Raw genomic sequence first — 11,059 nt, 5'->3', positions numbered from 1 at the left:
ACTTTCTTCCAAGTAAACCAATATTAACTGAGGCAACTGGCAACTCTACATCCAGTGAAAATGTATCCCTGAGTAATGCCTTCTTCATTCTGTATGAGTAATTACTAAAGGTGAAACCCCTTTCACAAAAGTAGTGAAGTAGAACCTTTCTCTTTCTTCTTCTTAAAGATGTTAGATTTGTCTTAACACAAATAAAACATTTCTGATGTTAGAAAAACTTTCATAGGTCAGAAAGCCTAGTTCTCACTCAGTATTAATTGTGTCTCTGTATCAAGATATCAGAACAGAATTTAATAAACCTAATTAAGTATGGTGTGGATACTGAAGTCCAAATCAAGGATGGCTTGGATTTAGTATTTCTGTTAGTTGAGCTCACAGAGTTCAGGAGGATTTTGCGAAGAGCTGAAGAGTTGCTTCCAGTTTGGCTTCCCCTGGAACCAAATCATTACATCAGGCTCCATTGAAAGCAGTGGTAGGTTTTAATCTATAGATACAGATTTTATGAATATTCTTTTTAGAGAAACATGTAAATATCTAATGTAAAGCAAGACACTTAATCTGTTTGTCTCATACGTCTATGTTCATACAGCTGTTTGAACATTGTGCCTTTAAGTCAGCCTTCAGATATTAGGCTCCAGCAAGCAGAATTTGTATCTCTAATAACTCGGGTCTAACTGGAAGATCTCAGCATTGAGAGGGTGCAGTGGCATGGCTATCCAGTGTGCAGAAAAGACAAATGCTTCAGCTCTACAGACTGCAGATAGTGAGAACCATCAACAGAGTCAGAGGAGAATACCATGAGAGTTGGCAAGACACCAGACTTAGGCCAGTTTGCAGTAGGGTCTGCTCATAGGGCCCATAGTAGGAGAGCTGTGCAACATCAATGACATGGTGGGATTAACTCAGGAATGTCCACTCCATGGGACGAGGGCTGTGGGTTGCGGGCTGCATAGCTTGCAATATGGCCTGCCCTGCCCCGCACCAAGCAGCCCAGCCCAGGCCTAAGCATGCACCCATCACTCAGCAACAGCCCAACATCAGTGTGCTGTCAGTGCCGTTTCGGCTGAAACCAGAGCAGAGGGAGGGTGCAGTACAGTGCTAACTCAAGTTATGGTAAATAATTGTATGTATTTTGATACATTGACTAAACATATTCCTGTGAACACCAAAAAATATGCAGCCATTTTTCCGCAAGAGAATAGAGCACGGAGAAGAAATGTGAAACACAAAAGAGGTACCCTCCTATCAAATGCAGGTGTAGTTGTAATATAGAAGCACAAATTTGAGCCAAACTGCAAAGAATAGTTGGAAATGAAAAAAAAGGAGTCATTTTATGCTGGCATCAAGTACTGAACAGACTGGGCCTGCCCCTTGCTCTCATAGAGGAGCCAGCCTCTGCTGTAGCCACAGCGCAGCTCTACAAGTCCCAGACTCAACGTCTGAAGTGACTCTTCACTGACTGCCCAGGGAATGCAGACAGCTTGCTCAGCTACAGATTTCCTTATCACAAATGCCTAAAGTTAGGGGAAATGAAACACATTCCCAAGCCCTACCTTTGTTCTCTCCTGACTCTCAAGTGCATGCTTTGAACTCAGCTGGGACTTGTTGAGCCAAAACTAAGAGTAGAGGTTCAGCAACACCAAACTACACGCATTAAAAATCTGCTCCTAACTAGGAAAATACACAGCTTCAGGGTACTGGGAAATCTCTACCTAATATTTTCACAGGAGCTGATTTATTGAAGGGCTTAGTAGGCCATGAATACTTCCATCCTCACTTGACACTGCTCTATTTTAGAGGAAGTGGAAGGCTACTCTTCTCCAGCCAGTGCAGCTTCCTTACCTCCTACAGACTCATTACAACCCTGAGCCCTTAACTGGTCTCTCTTCCTGGCAATCCAGCTGGTGCAGGTGGGACCTCCTTGGCCTCACTGGCCCAGACCTGTTTTTTTCCAGTAAATATGTTGTGCCTTCTGCTAATGAGGGCCTGCAGATGGCTGGATGCTGCAAGCATGCAGGACCATTTTTTTCTGAGCAGTAGTAGTAACAAGTATAGTGCACAGTGTGCATTAAAAGGTGGTTTAGAAACCAAATAACACTTCAAAAAAGAGTAGAAAAAAATCAGAATCATAGAATGGCTTTGGTTGGAAGGGACCTCAAAGCCTATCCAGTCCCAAGCCCCTGCTGTGGGCAGGGCTGCCACCCACTACATCAGGCCACTCAGGGCTCCATCCAGCCTGGTCCAGACTGCTACCATAGATGGGGCACCTACAGCTTTTCTGGGTAGTCTGTGCCAGTGCCTCACTGTCCTCTGAGTGAAAAAATTCTTCCTAACATCTAACTTGAGTATTCTCTCTTTTAGTTTAAAGCCATTCTCCCTCATCCTATCACTGTCAGACCATGTTAAATGTCAGACCCTCTCCTGCTTATATGCTCCCCTCAAGTACTGGAACACTACAATGTGGTCTCCTTCTCCAGGCTGAGCAAGCCCAGCTCCCTCAGCCTTTAGAAAAGAAGTGCTCCAGTCCTCTGAGTATTTTTGGTTTTCTCCTCTGGATCAATAGCTCCACATCTTTCTTGTGCTGGGGAAAATGTCCAGATACTGTACCTCTTGAGACTACTGCTATGCCCAAGTAGCCTCTGAATGTACATTCTGTATCACTCTTAAGCTCTTCACAGGATAGCCTCCTTTTGTGATTTCTATAACCTCTTGATCATTAAAATACAACAGGAACAGACGCATGGAGAACCCCACAAAGATATTCACTTCCCTTGCGAAAGGTCTGACTATCTGCTGGAATAATGTCAGCATAACTGAGGGAAAAGCAAAATATGATCCTGTATCTTTAAGAGCTGAATCTTGTGGTTATGTCACATTTTCGTCAAAATAGAAGAATGAGGGTAAGAGACAGATTATGCTAAAGCAGATACTGGTAAGTATCAAAGTGAGATTAAATGTAAATGTTAGCAAACTGTGAAAGCATAAAAAAGGGAATTTAACATAATCCTTTTTGAAATTATAAATTAAAGATGTTTGGTCTCTTCTCCCTCTCTCTCCCTTTCAGCCTCTATCTTCCCTTCTTATTTTTATTTTGACAGTAAGCCTAATGGAAAATACCAACAGCTGAGCTAAGTTGATGAAACATTGGACAGCAAAGGGAAAAGATGAAGGCAGCTTTGCAGATTTTGCAGGTTACTGCCTCTGTGACAATAACCTCTTTCATTCCCTCCACCCCCTCCCTCTGGGGATGTTCATCTCCTACTGCCTCTAGTTGGAAAGTAGAAACTGAGCAGATAAATGGGTTCAAGCATGTGTCCCAGGGAGATAATAGCTCTGAGGTTGTTCTAATTTTCTCCTAGTAAACTAGGGCTTGGTCCTGAAACACTCTCAGACAAGGGGCCCTTACACATAACAAGAGTCCCATTTTAATTGCAGAATATTCACAACAGACCCAATAGGTCTTTATGGAGAGCTGAATGGAAAGTAACCGTGTCTGGCATTTGACTGCCAGAAAAGAGATAAGACATTCAGATGCTGTTGACTTGTAGAAAGTCACAAAGTGGGAAGGATTTAAATTATCTCCAGCAAATAAAGTTGCTCCACTTGCTGTTCCTTCCTCTGTGTCCCACAGTCTCCCCTTGTAGGGACCCAGCATCCTGCTTCTTCCCATATCAGTCCCCAGGACAGGGTGAATGGCAGGAGGAGAGCAGACTTGGAGACAAGGGCTGTATGTCAGGTTTGTGACTTTGAACTCTTTACATGCAGTTGTTTAGTCTGCCTCCCTCCTTGTCCAAATGCTGTCATAAGACTGTAGAATCACAGAATGGCCTAGGTTGGAAGGGACCTCAAATCTTATCCAGCCCCAAGCCTCTGCCATGAACAAGGCTCCAACTACTACATCAGGCTGCCCAGGGCTCCATTCAACCTAGCCTTAAGCACTCCAGGGATGGAGCGCCCACAGCTTCTCTGGGCAGCTTGTGCCAGTGTCTCACTACCCTCTGAGTAAAAAAATTACTTCCTGACATCTTATCTAAATTTTCCATCTGTTTAAAGTCATTCACCCTGCCTAAAATGTCAGTCCCCTTCTTGCTTGTAAACTCCCTTCATTTACTGGAAGGCCACAATGAGGTTTCCCTGATGAGGTCTCTCTCTCATTAGTTTACTCCTAATTGGAATATCTTCAAGCACTTACTCCCTGTGGCTTGCTGAATAGTCTGCTAAGGCATTGCTAGATTCCAGGATGTGCAGTGAAGACAAACATGCTAACACCTTCCTGCTGTTGTCTCCCTCTCTCACATGCACACACATCAACACAGAGGAAGCAGCTGACCCCACTGGCAAAAAAAAGTGACCAAAATGTCCAAGACCCCACCTGAGAGTACTGAAAAAATTAGGAAGACACCCGTATGGGACCTTGGTCAGCCTTATAATGAGCACATTCTTTTAAAATTAGTTTTCACCACTGTGAGAGGGAAAGGAAAAACATGTTTTAGGAAACATATGTTCTTATTTATCTTGTAACTGTGTCTTAGCCTGAGTCTTCTCCTGCACAGTTAAAGCAGGCTTCTATATGGAGCTGGATTGAAGGTTTTCTAAACCTATGGTCAAAACCTGGGCTCTTCTTGGACTGAGGCTGCTGTCCCCTCACCTTCATTGGCAGACTACCTGTGTATGTGGATGGCCATTCACAGCACTTCAAGCCTCTTCCAACAGTTCATTTTTCTCTCCCGTCCTCACAGAGTACAGAATGCTCACCCAGGAGTCAAAATGAAACAATCATCATTTGCTGTGTCATGACACATATCCGAAGCCCATCTCAGCTAGTGCAACTGAAGGTTGTATTTGGGCAAGGAAAGGAGAACACTTCTTCCTCCCCTAGAGAAATTAAATTTTCAAGATCTCAAACTTGGTACTAAAGCTATGAATCCTATTTAAATGAACTGTTTGTTCTTAACAAGAGAGCTGCTTTTTCTTTATTAATTATCAGGTTGTGGTAAGAAAATAAGGCCATTGGATTTTGGTGCGTGTGCCAGCTAGGAAGGCACGTTGTTTTTTGATATGAATTTCATTTGGTTTAAACTGTCTTGAGAAAATTAATGTCATATTCTTTAGAGCCTTATAACCATTAACGTGAGCCTAAAGCTATTTCTGTTTAGATGGCTGTTTTTCATGGAGAAAATATCTCTGATATATATATAAAAGGTCTATTTTTAAGCCATGTTGGATATATTTTTTTAATAAATATATGTATATTTTGTACTTATGTATAACTCCAAAACTGGAGGAAAAGAATTCCTGTTTTCAGAAAGAAAATCTCAATATATGACTGATTGCAGGACTAAAATTCTGCCTGCTATGTGAGTGCCCTTCTAAAAATATCTGTAAATATGTGAGGACTGCATAAAATCAGAAGAAAGAAAATACTTGCTGACTGCAAATTTGGAGAAGCCTTGGAAAAGGTTAAGAAATGAAAATGTGCATTCTGAAAAATTTGTAAAAGAAAATCTCAAATTGTGTGTCAGAAAGAAAATGTTATGTTTCAGTGTAACTCAAATGAGCATGCACTGCACTGGGAAAACACTCCCTGGACACCTCACTGAGATGGATAGCTGCTGCCAAAAAAGCACAGACTGCTGATATTGCTGAATTGGTAGATCCTTCTGAGCTTTCAGGTCTGAGCTTTGTCAGTTAGAGACCTGAGTCTGGTGCACTCATCCTGTACATAGGACAACAGCTGAAAAGAAAAGCCATTTTCTCACCTGGAAAGTCATCTGCTTCCACTCAGATTAGACGCACAGAGAGCTCTAGCTCAGCAATACAAACAGCAATGATGATATATAGGTGTATTTTCAGCTAAGGTAAGTATTATAGTTGGAGGCTTTGCTGATACTGGAGGAAGAGGGAAACTCACAGAGGAATCCACAACCTTTCCAACCTCTTTCCAACCTCTTTCCCTGCATCCTAGGGGCTGTCTGTATCAAAGGATGGAATTGGGGTGCTGCCAATGGCAAGTGAACCTCCAAGTTTGGCTAGGGGCTGCTCCTTCCCCACTAGCAAAATACAGAACTGGGGGCTAAAAAGCACTGCAGGGCTGGTCAACAAAGTTTCTGCGCTGACAGAAAGGGATTAATTTTCCACTTACCCCAAAGTGGAGAAATACAATCATGAACATTTTGTCTACTTTTAAGTTTTCCACAATTTCAGAGCCCAGTGAAATTGAAGAAAGAGGTTAAACCTTTATAAGTACAGACATACTTGAGCTTTATATTGCAGTTAAGCACTGAATTTCCTACCTTCTGCTGGTACTAGACTGGAGGACTAACTTAAAATTATTTTCATGAGAATATTTTTCTCTTTCCTTGAAATAAAGGAGCAAAACGTGTTCCTCCTGTTTCAAAGTTTAAGGAAGCTTTGAGTTATCTGTTTGAAGCCATGGGGAATTAAAAATGAAAGAAAGAAATTATCTGAATTATTATTTTGGACACCATCATAAGTACAAATTAAAAAAAAAAAAAAAAAAAAAAAAAAAAAACACAAAAAAAAACAACATGTAAAAACTTTAAAAAAAGTATTTCTAATAAAAACCGTAATTCAAATATAAAATAACCTATTCTGAAATATTTTCTCAGTCATGAAACATGACCCATATTCTGAACTTTTGGACCACAAAAAGTCTCTTCTATTAGACTTCAAATTCATATAATTTCTTTTATAGACACTTAAAAAGTTAAAGAGTTACCCTACCTGTCTTGTCTTCCAAGGAAAAAAAAAAACAAACCTGTGGATTTGGCTACAGATTAGGAGATTTTTTAAGGCTTTTAAAATACTAATGTTTTCTGATGAAATTATAAATACTAGCTGAAAACTAGCTGAAAAGAACATCATAACACAGAAAACTGAAGTTCAAATAATACCCAAATGTTCCTGTTTTCAATTGACTAATGTGGCATTTCCAGCTGACTTACGCTTTGTAGTCAGATCATAGAATCATAGAATCACCAAGGTTGGAAAAGATCTCTAAGATCATCCAGTCCAGTCGTCTACCTATCACCAGTATTTCCCACTAAACCATGACCCTCAGTGCAACATCTAAATGTTTCCTGAACACCTCCAGGGTTGGTGACACCACCACCTCCCTGGGCAGCCCGTGCCAGCGTCTGATCACTTTCTGAGAAGCAGTATTTTCTAACATCCAACTTGAATCTCCCTTGGCACAACTTGAGGCCAATTCCTCTTGTCCTATTACTAGTTACATGGAATGAAATTAATATGAAATTAAACTGTACTGAAGACACCAAAGCACAGAGTACAGTCATATGAGTAAAAAGGCAGTACAGGAAATGGATAATCTCAGTGGCACAAAAGGTGATGCCTTCAGAGGAATTCATACTCTGCATTTGGTTATGCCACTGTTTTTTTATTTATCTTACGTCCAGCTGCATTGTTTTTATGGCTATTTAAAAAAAAAACAAGGTCATACCCACAACTGTATTTTCAGACAGTGCAACTGGGATTAATTCACCTTATAAAAATTCTGCCTCATTATCAACATCACAGTGCTTTAATTTAAAGCTGCACAGCAAATAATAAAATTACAAAGTCACATACTTTTTGTGGAAGAACATTCTCACTGGCATTTATTCCCAAGACTCCCAAAGTTTCCTAGAAAATGGAAGTCTAGGTGAGCACTCCCACAGCAGTTTCAGGAAGCTGTTATTGCAGCGTTTTATCTTTTTCAGAAGCTCAGTAGGTGAGCCAAGGCTGAATTCATATTGATTTATTGGGTAATTTGCTTGTGAAGTGTTTTAATATTTCTTTTGATTACTGACTAAATACAGGCAAGTTTAAGGTAGAAAATATTCAGTATAGAAATGACAGCAAGAAGCGAGTGCATGGATGGGTGCTTCTTTTGTGTCCTTCTTCCTTCCACATACACTCTTCTAAAGGCTTATGCTTCATCTTTCACGTTGATTAACTTCACTTATAATTGGATAGGATGCACACAAAAAAAGCCTGTGTTTGCTATTCATTTGTTGCACTGTAATTACTAACCCAATCTGAGGAGAGAGATAATTTACCATGCATTTCTGGTGTACTAGGATGTCTGTGGTAATTTAGCTTTTGTTTTTCATGAAAAAAAGTAAAATGTTTAACTGAAAGCTAAAACATACGCTAAGGAAACTTTGTAGTAACCAGTCCTCAGTATACAAAGTGTACATTTAGCACAGATGAATTCCACTGAGGTTACAAACCAAGTTGAGGTAAAGAAGGTGATTTTGTGGTGATCAAGGCACTAGACTGGGACTAAATAAATGATAAATTGTGCTGCCTTTATTATATTACTATCTTAGAATTCCTCAGCAAGACAGGATGAATGAGGCATGATGTAGATCATAGAATCACTGTTGTTCTGTGATTGCTATGGAAAACTATTTCAGAATGAAGATTTTCAGGCATACTAGGGCATGGAAAAGGTGACGTGCTAGCAGGCAATAGGAGAACAAAGATTAATCCTTTTATATCTTAGCTGAACAGGCACTTCAGTATTGATCTATGTCATAAGAGTAATTGTGGAACTACATTATCACTGCCCTAGTAGCTGTGAAATACTTCATGAGAAACTGCAAGTGTGCTTGTGCAAAAAGTGAGACAGTTCCATTCTGAGCTAGGAAAAAGGGTCATTGTATTGACGAGAAGAACTTTTTTTCATGCTGGGCTGAAGACCATAATTCATGTTATCCTTTCCCTTTGCTAGTTAATCCTTCCTGTTGAGTACTGGCATTGTGATGAAGTTCCTGGTAAAGGAAACATCACTTGTGGGCCAATGAATGGGTGAAGAGGAATCTTAACAATTAAGGACTTATGTTCTTTTGTTCTACGGCACGAGGAGGGTTATATAAGGATTGAGCGACATACTTCTGCCTGCCTGGAATTGCTTGACTGGCCAGCATCCTAGAGGAGAATATTGTTTTGGAATGAACGGCATCCCCAGTGGCCAAATGCTGCCTTTCAAACCACATATGCAACTTCTCTTACCCTCCAAGATGCTTTTTTATTTTACAAGGTCTGCAGCAGTAGATGTTTCTTGGTGCCAACTCCCATAGTTATAGCTGAGATGTTAGATGCTCTCCCTTAAACCATGAGCTGCAAAAGCCTAATGCTTCCTGAGATTACAGATTTCCTTTATATGAAAACAACCAAGACCAGAGCAGACTATTTCTGCAGTCTTCTTCTCACCACCCTTTGAGTAAAAAATTCCTTCCTAATATACCTGTATTTGTTTGACTTCAGGGAAAACTTCAAGTTGTTGTAGTGGTTTTTTATGCTAGTTTGTACAGAGGAATCACATGAGCACAGTGAAGAACAAATAACTACATTTCCTGGGCACAAATTTCCTTGTGTGGGAAATGTCCCTTTAATCAAGGTACACCTTGGATAGCTGATGTTTCATATGATATCACTGAGAAGATTCCAGCAGTTGAATCAAGAACATTTTCATTGCTCTCAGGTTGTAACAGAAGTAGAATTCAATAAAGCATTAAATGTGCACCCTTTTAAGGGTGGGTGTCTCAGATAGTACAGGATTAGACAGAAAACCGGGATATAATATGAGAGTTTTGTGTGTGGCCATTTTTTTCTTGTGGTTCTTATGTGTTCCAAGATTATTTTTGCTTCTTGCCACATACTGTCATTCTGATAGCCTAATATTTCTTTTACAGGGATGTAAAAGCAATATCATAAATGCAGAAACAAACAAACAAAAAAAACCAAAAAAAAGAAAAAAAAAAGAGAATGTTCCCATCACTGCCACAGCTCATAACCTGAGATTAAAGTGATTTAGTTCTTTTTAAAACAGAGGGCTTATGTTTGTTTGCACCTGAATCACAGCAGGATTCTGTATTTCCTTCATCAAAACCATGAGCTCAAGTCAGACTATAGGAATACCTGCGTCAATCCAATACCTCACTCCAGGCAAAAGTGAAACAATGACTGAGTGATCTTACCTGATTTCTTTGGTCACTTCTGTTGCCAAATCAACAGAATTGAGTGATTCACTGACTTAATGAGATCTCTGGTCCTTGGAGTCACCAGCAGACATGCAAACCCACTGGCATGGCATGGTATTGAAACCTTGTGGCTGAGCCCAGAAGTGGTATCTAAGAGGCTGGGAAGCCAAGGGAGACCTTCCCCTTACAGTGGTAGGAACTCATTAGACCATCTTAAGCCTTCTGTACTTTTATTTTCAAAGTTTCTGCTGTTTTAGTCTGTAAGCCATCTGTTGAAAACTCTTCTCTTGCTTTTTCAAGTGTTTCAAGGCCCTAGACAATGCTGTCTTAAAGGGAAATCTTAGAGGGAAATCTGCACTGACACAAATGCCACAACAAATTCAGAAGAAAATACAGATGCAGTATGACAAATAAACTGGAAACAGTCTTCCTTTGACAAAGAAAATGTCTATTTTTCTCTCACTTTTATTGTATAGCCTTTGGTTCTTCTTCTTCTGTGTCTTCGAGTGGAAAGCAGCTACCCCTTTCTCTGGGGATATGGTAGGATGAAAAACTGTGATTCAAAACAAAATAGCTATTTTTTTGTTGTTGTTGTTGTTTGTAGGTTTTTTTTTTCTTCCTTTTTTTTTTTTGTTTGGTAAAATATTTCCTCTTTTTTCCTCTTTTCAGACTTATGTGCATTCCAGAGCTGTTTCTGGGAGTGGATGGGTATATTTCACATGCATGAGTTACTGATCATTTTATAGAGTCTTTTCTTAAGTCAAGGCATAACAGGAAAAAAAACATCAGTATATCAAAAACATAAATAAAAGATTTAATTTCCTTATATGTATGTGCCAATGAAAGGAATAGTGATGGTAGAAGTTATAGTAAATGCTTTCAGGAGAGAAGGTTAACGACAACAATATCAAATTCTCATAAAATCTTGTTTTAGTAAATGAAACAATGGAATGAAAAAAGATATAATATCTGCTATGTAGTATTATACATCTATAAGCCCTGTTGCAAAAATAATACAGGTCACCTTTTCTCATCAGCTTGAAGTGACTACT

The sequence above is a fragment of the Lagopus leucura genome, unplaced genomic scaffold (genome assembly GCF_019238085.1).
Source record: "Lagopus leucura isolate 7727_CA_CO unplaced genomic scaffold, USGS_WTPT01 Super-Scaffold_100159, whole genome shotgun sequence".
NCBI classification, from domain to species: Eukaryota; Metazoa; Chordata; class Aves; order Galliformes; family Phasianidae; genus Lagopus; species Lagopus leucura.
The sequence above is the reverse complement of the archived record's forward strand: the minus strand, read 5'-3'. Positions refer to the sequence as shown.